This window comes from Callorhinus ursinus, unplaced genomic scaffold (assembly GCF_003265705.2).
Source record: "Callorhinus ursinus isolate GAN/ISIS: 27379988/994484 unplaced genomic scaffold, GSC_fseal_2.0 scaffold3, whole genome shotgun sequence".
Lineage (NCBI taxonomy): Eukaryota > Metazoa > Chordata > Mammalia > Carnivora > Otariidae > Callorhinus > Callorhinus ursinus.
Window position 1 is genome coordinate 44,119,482 of NW_027397065.1, and position 13,508 is coordinate 44,132,989.

At 38.7% G+C, this 13,508-nt stretch overlaps 1 long non-coding RNA gene and 1 pseudogene across 1 annotated transcript in view; both read right to left on the reverse strand.

Annotated features, from left to right (window-relative positions):
* The window catches only part of LOC141371429 (uncharacterized), a 411,351-nt gene that overhangs the window by 162,831 nt on the left and 235,012 nt on the right, over positions 1-13,508 (reverse strand). The window lies entirely within an intron of this gene.
* On the reverse strand, positions 1,123-1,520 carry LOC112819727 (ATP synthase F(0) complex subunit f, mitochondrial pseudogene; annotated as a pseudogene).

Here is a 13,508-nt window from a genome sequence, read left to right on the forward strand (position 1 = left end):
CTTTTTCCCATCTGTTTACTTGCAAGCCAGCTGCAATTTTACATTTAACTTGTACCTCTTAGAAATGACATATAGATAAGGTTTTTCAAAACACTCAATTTTTTAAAGAGTTTTTAATTCCTTTACCTTGATTGTGATTACTGAAACTTCCTGGCCTTCTGTTTTCTCTTTTTCACATTTATTCATTTCTTTATTCCTGCTTTCCTGCTTTTTTTGGATTCCTCAGGTGTTTTTTATTTAATGTTTTCTCCTCTACTAGCTTTCTAGATATATATTCTCATGTTTTATTTTTAGCAATTATCCTAGAAATTTCAATACACAACACTGATGTTAAAAGTCTATGTTAGTACTTTTACCACTTCCTAAGTAACAAAAGAAACATTTTAGCTTCACAACATTTTTTTGCTCTTCTACTCTTTGTGCTATTGTTGACCTATTTTTTTTTTTTTACTTTACGATGTTATAAACTCCACCAGATGGTTTTATTATTGCTTTAAACAGTTAACATTTGTATACATTCACTCATCTATTTACCCTATCTGGTGTTTTTTATTTCTTCCCGCTTCCATTAGGGATCATTTACCTTCAGCCTGAAGATTTTCCTACAATATTTCTTGGAATGTCTATTTGCTTGTAATGAAGTCTCTCATATTTGGTTTATCTAAAAAGGTCTTTCTTTCTCATTTACTACTGAAGAATATTTTTGCTGGGTATGGAGCTATAGATTGGCAATTTCCCCCCTCTCATCACTTTAATGATGTGATTCCGCTGACCCCAATAACAATAATTAAAAGTTAGTTATTTGTCCTATTGTTTCTTTTTTGAAGGTAATGGGTTTTTTCCTTCTGGTTGTCTCTAAAACGTTTTCTTTGTTTTTAATTTTTAATTGCTTGAATAAAATGTGACTATGTTGTTGATTGCTTTTATCTTATTTGAAGTTTTTGAGCTTCTCAAATCTGTGAGTTAGCAGTTTTCATCAGTTTTTGGATATTCTTGAAAAACTGTTATCTAGTCAAACATTTCTTTCTGCCTCACCTTTTTCTCTCTTTCTGGAACTTTAACTACAGGTTTTATATCTTTTGATTGCTTTCCATATTCCTCTTCTTCATTCTATTCTTTTTTTTTTCCAAGTACCAGTCATCTTTTATTGGATGTTAATTCTGAATTAGAATATGAAAGGATTCAAGGGTGCCAGGCAAAGGTCATGGTCAGGAATGCCGAAAGTGCCTCCACACTGGGCCCTATTCAATGGTACTTGTGGAGCCGCTGGTGTTTGAGTTCCTCGTAACAACGACAGTAGTTGAAAAGCACATAAGCTGCCAGCACCATAGAAATCCCAGCAACGCCCCCTTTCTTCACACTGACATACTTGTTGTAATACCGGTCGTAACCTCTTTGAAATGCCCCAGCAATGCCCTTAGGGGTGAAATCCCGCATCAGTATCCAGCTGGGCAGCTCTTCTAGTTTCACATCCATGAGCTTCTTCTCCTTCACTGGTACGACTGACGCCATCTTGGAGTCCTGGGTGTCCGCTCTATTCTTTTTTTATCTTTATGCCTTAATTTGGATATTGTCCATTGACTAGTTGTGAATTTACTAATTATATCTTTTACTATCTCAGACAGCTGTTTGAGTATTTGTGTTTTGCAGTTCTAGGATATCCATTTGATTCTTTTTATATACTATAATTATTGGCTGAAATTCTAAAATTTCCCACCTTTTTATCTATTTTGTCAATTTCCCTCACTATTTCCCTTAGCATGCTAATCATAGTCATTTTAAACTCCTTATACATACACTCCAATACCTAGATTTCTGCAGGTCTGTTTCTATTGTGGTCTTTTTTCCTGATTATTGCTCACATTTTCCTGCTCCTCTTATGTCTAGTAATTTTTATTCTATACTGAACATTGAGATAAAAGAACTGACAGATACAGTGAGGAGTTGATCACTATAATCCCATCAAGTATTGGTTGGGTCACGATTAGATTTCAGTTTTAGTAAGATTCATTCCATCTTGGTTCTTCAGGATTGGCCCTCCAAGGCTTTCAATTGTCTTAATTTCCTCAACTCTGAAAATGTAAGCTTTGTGTATTTTGAATTCAGTTCCTTAGTTTCATACTTTTTACAAGTTAAATATTTGGCAAATGTCTTAAGGAGGAGATTGGTGATGTATTTAGGCTTCCTCACTCTAGTGGAACTTTTTTCCCTAAACACTTAGGGGTGACCAATTCATTCTGGTTTTCCTGGAACTCTCTTGGTTTTAAAACTTAAAGGTCCACATTCTGGGAGTCACCTGAGTCCCAGATAAACTAAGACAACTGGCCACACTTAGATATACTGCAAGAGTGTACGTGTTTTCACTTTTCCTTTTCACCCAAGCACTCAAGTCTCCTATACCCTCCTAGAACTCAGCAACTTTCCCTTATGTTTGGGCTCTTCTATTTTCTGGTTTATCATGCCAGCTCTTGACTGCCAAAGCCTCTGCTGATTTATCTTTCCTCTATAAAATCCCTCAGTTTGGTTCAAGTCCAATTCTTCGGCCAATCCTAGAATTTGCAAATGTCTCCAATTAAGAAAACTACCCAGAAACCATTGAATTTCCTATTTAGGGATCTTCCTTCTCTGGGATTTTAATTTAGTTCCCACTGCTTTGTTCTTATAGCTCTCTTTTGTTTTTTAAAAGTTTGTTTTTGTAAACTGGTTATTACGACAGGAGTTTTTGCCTACCATATCCTATTAGAGCCAACCTTGAAGCACAAGTCCATAGCTTATGCCTTTTAATATGTAAACATCGTGAGGTAGATGCTGTTATCATTTCCACTTTATAACGAGATCAGGGAGGTTAAATGAGTGTCACAGGATCATATAAGAGTCTGTCCAGAATCCAAACCAAGACTGTCAAGATCCAGTGCTTTTATTCTATAAATTATAATAATACCCTTTTAAAAACTGGGAAACTAAGGTTTAGAAAACTTGCTTTGCCCAAGGCCTCAGACACAGCCAGGATTAAACCCCAGAGCACCTGACTCTTGGTCCAGAGCTCATTTCAGAGTCACATAAGAGGACATCGAGCATCACACATACATAAGGAAACTGGTACTACTGGTACTACTCTAGATATAGGTATTATATGAAGGAAAAATACATGCAATGAAACTCATACATCATTAATTGCCAGACCGTATGTGCAGAACTTCACTCATTTATGCTGTGTATACACTGTCACATTTTATCCAAGGGCTGATATAACATAAATATAACTTCAACAAAAATTTTGTTAAAGGTGTATGGGTTTTTTTAGAAATATCAATAAATAAAATATAGTTTTCTAATACGCTAGCTGCAATGGCTTTTTAACAAGTGGAGTTGCTTTTCCTCATAAACAAAACACAGGGAAGGTGGAGTTCTTCTAAAGCAAAGTTACTAAGAATGCTGATTTGAAATGGCAGTAGGAAGTAGGCAAGAATCTAAAGGGATTCTTTAAAAATCTTATTTCTTTCAATTAGTCTGGTCTAGTTCTTTTCCTGAGAGTCTCTTTGTCCCTCTAATAAAAGAAATATCACCATAGTGACTGAGGAAATGACTCCCTTTTTGTGGAGGTAGAGAAAGACAATGCCAAAATGATGGAATTTGAGTAAGAACAGAAAATAATCACTTCCTTCCAAATAACTCTCCTGTTTTGGCTTGTTAAGTTCTCTGAAGAGTCCACTATTAGGCCTTCTCCTTTAGACTAATGCCTGATATGGGTAAAGTTCTTGTTAAAATGGAAATATTTCCTACAGTCAGTACATGAATAGGAATTTACTATGCAGCAGAGACTAAGTTAGGGGGTCCTAGGGAGGAGATCTTGATGAACCAAAAGGCAGTTTTAGGCAAAAATATTAGGATCCTAAAGAGCAGGGGTGACAGCTTCTCTCTCCCCTCCTTCCCAGCATCCATTGTCCTAGTGTGATCTCCACAGGAACACTCAGTCTTGGGTAGCTCTTCTATATGATTTATGGCACCCCACAGCCCATCTACCCAAGAATTATAGGAGTAGCTCACATTAGTTGTTTAGATTGGCTATAATCATGCACTGTGTTAGGAACTCAAGGTTGGAATATGACGAGGCTATCTAGTTAGTGACACAAATTCACACTTGGCCATCTATTCATTTCTTCAGCAAGTATTTATGGAATACAAACTATATGACAGGTATTGTTTTAAGAGCTTAGAATATAGTGATGAAAATGACAGACATGAGTAATTTCCAGAAGTTCCTGTAACTAGGAATGGTAGAGAATGCATGTTGGCCAGGAAAAAAAATACATATAAACAAACAAAATATCATAAACAAAATAAACATATCTATTAACATCTACTCTATCACAGATTTTCTCTGAATTCTATGATATCCTCAGAGCATATCTAAAACCTCAGCAAAGAAGTGAACAGTACTTTGCATGCCTAAGGCTACTAGTGTTCATCCAATTCAATGTGTTCTAATGTCCCTGTTTCTCCAAGGAAGCCCCAAATACCTCAGTAGCTGTATTCAGGCAGCAGAAACCTGGCTGCCTACTCCCAGGTGTGTGCCATTCAATCTCTATCTCAACATGGTTCCAATGTAGTGCTCATTAGCAAGTCAAAAAAAAGGGGGGGGGAGGTGGAAAGCAATATGCAGGGAAGAGCAAGTTGCAGGGGTTCAAGAGCAGAAAGATAACGCAAGCAACTGAGGCAGAACAGTGTGTAGTACTTGATGAATTACTGGGCATTCAGAAGCCTCTGACACCTTTGGAAAAATTCACCAAATTTCTAAGCTTCAAAGATATGCAATATACTGACTTCCTTTCATAAGACATCTGTAAAGGTCAAGACATTCTCTAAGCTCATAACAGAAGGGACCCTTCCTCCCTGCTGGTCACTTCTCATGAGAACTAACCAGCCGCCATCAAAGATCAGCTCCAGCATGCCCTTCCACATCACCAAGACTGCTGGGAGGTGCTTAATTTCATTTTCTTCTGTTTTTGTGCCTTCTGAGTGTGGATCTCCATTTGTGTAGAGCAAATGAGTGGTAAATATCAAGTCCTTGACTTTCTCAGACCTATGGGACTAGTGTAGAAAAAAAAAAAAGAGGCTTTCCATAGTTTTCTGTTCCTTTCTTAAGCTGACCTCTCTTCTCTGTTTAGAGTTCTATCGCTTGGTGTACAGAGAAGTAATAAAACATGGCAGAGCACAGTACAAGGTTAAGATGTCATACCTCCACATGTTTTGAAATGGTTCCATGAGACTCAGAATCAGCCTCAAACTTCAAACCTGAGTCAGCCACTCTTCTGCTGCTGGATAAATTATCACCCTAGCATTTTGTAAAAGGACTCACTTTTCCCTAGGAATTTATACATAGCGTAGCAGTTTATACTGCAGTCTCCAGCATCAAACTCTTTTAGTTGAAGTCCCAACTTAACAATTTACTAAGTGTGTGATCTTGGGGAAATCACCTTAGTATGCCCCAGTTTCTTCATCTATAAAATGGAAACTAATAATAATGCCTAGCTCATGCAGCTGCTTTAAAGATTAAAGGGGAATGAGTTTTAAAACTCTCTGCACAGTGCTTAGCAAATAGTAAACACTAAGGCATGTTTGCCACTCTATTTATCTGTGTGCATATGCACACACATAGCTATATCTTGCAGAAGAGAAGCTCAAGAATTTTGATCAGAACTTGAGTAATACACTACACACAAGTATGTATGCATATATGTGTATGTGTATATGAATACACACATACATATATTTTTTAACTCAAGTCCTTGACTTCATTCCCCAGTCAGCATGACAAGGCATGTTTACCCTTGCTCATCACCATGCACCAAACACAATATGGCCCTAGGGCAAAGTAACCACTGGCATCTCAGTCAAGGAAAGCCAGCTGAACTCAGAAGCAACAGGTCAATGAATTTCTCTTCTGCTTCTAAATCTCTGAGTCTTTTGCCTATTGGATTATCCCTTGTTTTATGTAACTTATTTAAAATGCCCCTAGCTTGGGCATTTGTTTCTCTCTTCCAGAAATTGTTGTGGTGTCTCCATTAATGATAACACATATTCTTTCCTGCTGATTCTCCACATACCCTCTCTATACCTAGCACCCAATCATACATTCCTAGTAACAACCCTCCCTCAAGTCCATTGGGGTTCTGTGTCTGCTAAGTATCTGGCAAAATGGACCCCAGTGGGCTCTCAGCTTTGCCTGAGCTCTGTTCTCCACATCCCCTTTGCTTCCTCCCTTGGTGTTCTTCCCACAGGATCCCAGGCTTCTCTCTATGAGTACATCTGTCATCAACTTTTTTGGTCTCACAATTGTTCTGTCTTTTCTCAGTAAACTTGTGGCTTATTATAAAATTAGCATTCCTTAAACCCACAAGCATGTCCATGTGAACACCCACATATCCAGACACACACAGAACTTGACTTTAGAAGACAACTAGGTATAGCATACATTGAACAAGGAAAGAATCCCAAACTGTTTTTTTTCTTTCTGTGCTATAGGATCCACACATAGGTGAAGCCAAATCAGAAAGTGGTGACTTTAACATTTATTTTGATCATAGACCCCTTTAAGAATATTATGAAATTTATGAATCCTTGTCTTCAGGAAAATGCACATATGCGTGAGACTTTGCATATAATTTCAGTGGAGGTGGGTGAGTTTAGGTCTCATATGTTTTTGGACCCCAAATTGAGAATCACTGCTATAAAGAGATGCTTTAGGTGCTATAGGGGTGCCTGGGTGGCTCAGTCAGTAAGCGTTTGCCTTCAGCTCAAGTCATGATCTCAGGGTCCTGGGATCAAGCCCTGTGTCGGGCTCCCCGCTCAGGGGGGAATCTGCTCCTCCTTCTGCCTCCCCCCACTTGTGCTCGTGCTCTCTCTCTCTGTCAAATAAATAAATAAAATCTTTTAAAAAAGAGATGTATTAGGTGCTATAGTAAGTAAATAAATAAGCAAATAAATAAGTACATAAGTAAATGGTACCATTTATCAAGTCCCCACTATATAAGGCAATGTTTCAGATTTTCTTAATACCTCTGCAAGCTAGCTATTACTGTTTCTGTCTTACAAATAAAGAAACTAGGGCTCAAAGAAGTTAAACAATTGATCTAAAGCCATTCATCTGGCAAATAACAGAGCTGGGATTGGTCTAAAGCCTGGCCTTTCCTTCTGGTCCATTCTGCCCTCTGGTCTTTGGACCTCATACAGGCTCCAGGTTGGCACTATCAACTATCCAAACCCACTGTAAACTGAATGGCATCACAGTGAGGTCCCTGAGCATTTATAGAGTTGATTCAAATTACAAGCCTTAGTTTAATGCCACAAGGATGACTAAAATTAGCTGCAGATGTTTCCCCTACTAGCTGTAGTCATTAGCTCTGACATGCCACTCAGATCAGAGTTGCATGTTGTCTCAAGAGCATCCTAGACAATGCAATTCCCATGCATCGAACCTTCCACATAATTTACGTAGGAACAGCCCTGCATCTTGGTTTGAGTTTTCCATAGACTTGTCTCAATAGAGTTGGAAGGCTTTGATGCAGTGCTTAATTTTCAATGCCTATTGTCTTTTTTAAAAGAGCACGCCAAGTGTAGCCCGACACGCCTTTGAAGTTGTCATCATGTCAGCATTCTGACATGTAATGACCATAGGATTTGCCTTCCAATTTTAACTATTTCTACTTGAGGAAGGAAATTCACACAGAGGAAAAATATGTGGCCCTTTGCTTTGTTTCCTTTTCTTCTGGGGGAGAGTTATTCATGTGTGTCTTGAATACAATAAGAAATAGCACACACTACTATCAGGATGTTCTCTGAAACATTATCTTGAGTTTTTATTCTCATAGCTAGATTCCACTGTAATTCTCACGTGGCAGGAGTAAACTATTAATAGGATTCCAACATTTTTTTTTTCTAGTAGACCCCGGAAAAGTCTCCTTTGCCATGTGAGTGAAGGGCAGATTGGATCTTGACATGACACATCGATATAGTTTCCAAAACAGTAACTTTACTAAATAAATCATTTCAGCGCTTGATTGTTATTTATACACGCAAATCTGGTTTTCATTTGTTGGACCCGGACAGGAGGAAAGCTAATAATCTCATCAAAAACTGAATATTTTCCATTTTGGAAAGGGCATAAAGTTCATAATCACATGACCTGAACTCTGCCATGGGTGGGTAAACCAAGCGCCTCCCTGATAATGTCCTACAGACACACAGCACTGAGACAGGAGGACTCTGGGGAGTTCGCAAGCATGAGTCTCAACTGAAGCCAATGACTACTTGGCCTTCCTCCTAGCATCATGTTATTTGTTTCTAGTGGTGATTTACTGAGAGGAAGAAAGTGGGAAAAGGTGAGAACAAAAACAGAGAGTTTAAAATCTTATCCCTAAGATTTTAAAGTAGCATGAGCTTCAAAATAAATTAGAGGAATTGAATTTGTAAATTGGGTTCCTCTCACAGTAGAAAAACCTGATTATATCTGGAAGGGGTTCCAACTTCATAAGCAGGAAAATAAGGGTTCTGAGAAGATACATCTATCTCCAATAGTTCCCACACTGTCATGAAAGTCCACCAATAATCCCTTGTTTTAAAAAACTGTCCTCTCCTCTATAATTCTCTTTTAACGTGCAAATAAAATAGCCAGTTCCATACACCTTTGGTGATAGGATGGGTTCTCTGTCCATTTCATTCCCTTTGATCCTTCGTATCTTAATTTTGGTAGGAAGGAGGTCGCCTAACATAATGCATCATTTGTGCTATGAGGGAGCAAGAGATAAGTGCTGGTACCCAGCACTGCTCAGATACTCTGAAGATCCAGAGCAAATGAGGCTTGTTGGCTCAAAGAAGAAGGATACTAATTCGAAATGAGACTGTCTTCATGACAAGGGGTACTGGGATACGGCTGGGAACCTGGGAAAGTGTAAAAAGATGGAGGGATGGAGATAGAACAAAGAAAAATACCAAAGGGCCCATGAAGGGCAACTTGAAAGAAGCAGGAAAGATACCTTTGCACCCTCCTCTGAATTCCAACCATATGTGTAACTGGCATATGTAATATCTTTGTATCTTTCCTGTTGGTGGACCCATCCTACATTCCTTCCAGCTGTTATAGGGTATGAAAGCAATGTTACTTTTGGTAGCATGTGGCTTTTCTTCCCAGACAGTGTTCACCTCATAGGCTAAAGCCCAGAAAAGAGAGAAAAAAAGAAGAGCCATAAAGTGGGGTGTGAAGGAAGCAGAAATTCCTTATCTAAATCAGACTTTGGCCCAGGGCTGGCCTTGTTTGGAAATTTGAGTAAAAATCATTCTTTTTCAAAAAAAAAAAAGGGGGGGGATAGTTTTCACTCCTCCTGGAGAAGTCCTTGGTGGGCCAATTCCAGGCTTTTCGGGCAACTTTCCACCTTTAGAAAATCCATCAGATCAGATTGTGTCACTGTAGCTCCCAGGTGTTAACAAAGCTTCTAGATTTGTGAAGCGATGGTTATGTGGCCCCTGCCTGAAAAGCTTTCAGTTTTTCAGACAACTGAAGAAGGCAGAGTAATTTTGTATCAAGACCAAAGATAGCAGATACTTGGGGACCCTCTTTGGCAGTGAGATTTGGGACTTCAGAGCAGTGTCCTCTCATCTTCCTTGCATTTGTGTGTTCTTTTTTTTTTTGCTTGATTTTATATTGCTACTTTCAGTTTAATTTGTTCCAATTCTAAGAGGATTATGCTTTTAGTACCATCCTTGTGATGATTAATGTGTACTAATTGTTTTACCTTTGAATCAGGACTCTTTGGAGCTGTCTAGGCAAAATCTCCTTTTTGTAGGAGGCAGGGCTGATGAGCAGGAATCCCAGGGGGACCCCTGCACTGCTTCAGGTTGATGTAAGAAGAGAGATTAAAGAAAGTGCAGAAAGTAGCTTCCTTTTTGATTGTGCCCCAATGGAAATCATGTTGTCCCACACATTGTATTAACTATTCTAGTGGCTTAAAAAATAGAATCAGTCTGAGCAGTTAAAGAGGCCCTAATGAGAACTTTTACAGCTATGGGGCTTGCTTTTGTCATATTAGAGAAAGCAAGGCTGTGATTTGTCACTAATTTTCATTCCTGTTGCCTGGCTGAGCCAAGAGACCAGTGGCCTAATGAGCAATGTAAATCAAATCTCCTCTGTCCACGGATTCTCACGTGAGTGAGGACTACGAAGGCATGAGAAGGAAAAGACCTGAGGAATGATGACAATGGAAGAATAATGCAGCCTGAGATGTCCCTTGCTAGGAATAAACCCGGGGATCAACTTCTTCAAGCTTTTGTTCAAGCTTCAAGTCCCTGCAGACAATTAAGTGGCAAATAGCCTGAATTTTTAGAAGGCATATTTAAATTTACTTCGAAGATCTTTAAGTGTCATCCTACAAACATTTCCTAAAATTGCCCCCAACATTCATGTGAACTGCTACCATTGAAGAAAAGGAAGAAAAGGAGGAAGAAAAGAAGATGGGGGAGAGAAAGGAAGAAAGGCAAAAATGAGCAATTTTGCAATTTCATAAGGTTCTCTTTTAGCAGCATAATTACAGTTTAGTTGTCATTCAGACAGGTTGAATGACATATTCTAGCCAGTTGCTTTTGAAGCTGGCAGCATGTCAGGAATACCTGGGGAACTTTGTGAAAGGTAAAGGTCCCTGGGCTCCAAACCCATACCCCATTTCCTACCCACTCTCACCTTCCAATACAGGCATAGCATAGGGCCCAGGAATTTTTTATTTATTTTCTTTTCTTAAAGGGCCCTAGGTAATTTCTAATAGAGAGTGGTCTAAAGAGTAGATAACCTGTGGAAAGGCTGAATCATGTTCAAATACATTCAGCTCAAGGAGTGGGTTCTAAGACCTGCTGTCATGTGCCTGTGTTGGACTTGGTAGTAGATATAAAAGAAACAGAAATAAAGGTTGACAAGGTCTTCCTGCATGCCTCTCTTCACAATCAAGGAAAAATATTTCTAAAATATTCCCATGGAAATCACAGAAGCTATGGAAGAAGCAAAGAATATCTCCGATGTATCTGTGGTTCTCTTAATTTAGATATTTTAATTGTGGAAAAAAAATGCCACTCATAAGACAAAGCTAGATGCACTGTATATTGATTTGCTGGGAAAAGTAGGGGCTTATGAACTTAGTATGGCAAAAAATGCACTAAAGCACCTTTTGAGAGTAGACAGAGTAGACAGAGGCCAGAAAGTAGGGTGACCAAATTGTCCTAGCTTTCCTGGGACTTCCTCTGTTTTAAAATGAGAAACTGGTTTTAAAACTGTTCTGGTAAGCGCTGTGAATTGTGTAAGACTGTTGAATCATAGACCTGTACCTCTGAAACAAATAATACATTATATGTTAAAAAAAAAAAGAAGAAGAAGAAGATCGTAGGAAGGGAAAAATGAAGGGGGGGAAATCAGAGGGGGAGACGAACCATGAGAGACTATGGACTCTGAGAAACAAACTGAGGGTTCTAGAGGGGAGGGGGCGGGGGGATGGGTTAGCCTGGTGATGGGTATTAAGGAGGGCACATATTGAATGGAGCACTGGGTGTTACACGCAAACAATGAATCATGGAACACTACATTAAAAACTAATGTAATGTATGGTGATTAACATAACATAATAAAATAAAATTTAAAAAAACTGTTCTGGTTTTAAAACTGAAAGTCTCACATCCTGGGAAGTCCCTTAGTCTCAAGCAAATTGAGATAGTTGGTCATCCTACAGAAGACCATCCAGCTCAACATCGTCAAAAATGGGTCATTTCTATGACACACCCAGTCAATTCACCCCAATAATCGTCTGCGTTGACCTCTTGCCAAGATTAGCGGGCCGTGGTTTTCATGCTACTGACTGATCAACACAGAACAAATGGTCAAATACCTCAAGGAGAACACTGAAAATTGCCAGAAGCCCTAGGCCAGAGCTCTGATGTTGCCCCTTCTTGCTGTATGATCTCAAGCATCTTCAGTGGCCTTAAATTCCACCCTCTGACATAATACTAGTTCAAACATGTAAGCTTTGACATTCAAATTTTATAATACACATGAAAGAACATTATAAGTTTTAAAGCTTCATACAAATGATTAACTGGACACAGATCATAAAGCCAGAACCATAGTAGAGGAAGGACCTTCTACTAGAAGAGAAGGAGTACAGTTTGTAAGTTGAATAGATCAGAACTGCAGGCCCAGAATGTGAACAAATAGCAAGGTTTCCTTAAACACATTCCTGGAGCTGGCATCCTCCTTGGTTTAAAAAGTCCTAATTTTGGTCAGGTGGCTTTGGTTCCAGCCTGAGGGGACAAATCACAATTGGACTGAGCCAACCATGGGATCCCTACTACCCTTTCCTAGAGACTATTGTAGTTATGTCATTTTATTCATAGCCAGAGAAATACAGGAACAGACTGCTGCTTGGGGCAAGTTTACGGGGCCTAATAAAAGTGTTAGTAGCCCAAGTGGAAGCCCTCTGCCTCTCCTTCTGCCCTCTTGTTTTGGAAGATGTTCCGTGAGAATGCAGTGATGACTGTAGCCACCATCTTGAACTAAGAAGAGAGACAATGCTGAGGATCACAAAATGAGGGGTAGAAAGGGTCCCGGGTCCTTGATAACATGATTAGGTAGTTGACCCTCATCACCCCTGGATTTATTTCTAGGTGAGGTATAAATATCCTAATCTTTAAAGCATGGCTACTCAAAATGTCAATTATAATAGTGCCATTTCATGGACTATTTGTTAGTGGTTCATGTTAAGTACAGCATTTGAGAGCATTTATAAATTTCACAACAGTTTGATGGAGTAATTTTATGTCTATTGAATCTAACAAAAGACTTTTGAACACATATATATATATATCTTTTTATTTTATCTCCTGTTAATTCATTTTATATTTTACAAAATTATCAATCCGTGATATATGAGAAATTAGAGGAAGAAGTGAACAAGTTATTTTTCTCAGATAGTTTGAGAAGCATTGCTTGAAGCCAGGTTTCAGAAAACTGTGAGGGCCAATTTAGCCCAATGCCCTTTTCATTACATAAAGTTTTATTGGAACACAGCCACACCTTTGTTTTCATATTATCTATGGATATGTCTATCCTACAAGGGTGGAGTTAGTTGATCCTGACAGAAAGCCTATATTTTAAAATATTTACTATCTGGGATACTTGACTGGCTCAGTTGGAAGAGCATGCAACTCTTGATCTCAGGGTTGTGAGTTTGAGCCCCATGTTGGGTGTAGAGATTAAATAAATAAATTTTTTTAAAAAGCTATAAAATATTTACTATCTGGCTCTTTACAGAAAGAGTTTGCAAGTCCTTGCTTTAACATTTTCAGTTGTATATTCTCCTAGTTTCATTTGAAGTAATTCTAACTTACATATACAGTTGACTTTTAATAATAACATGGGGTTGGGGTGCTGATCTCCCTCACAGTCAAAAAACTGGGTATAACTTTTGACTGCCCCA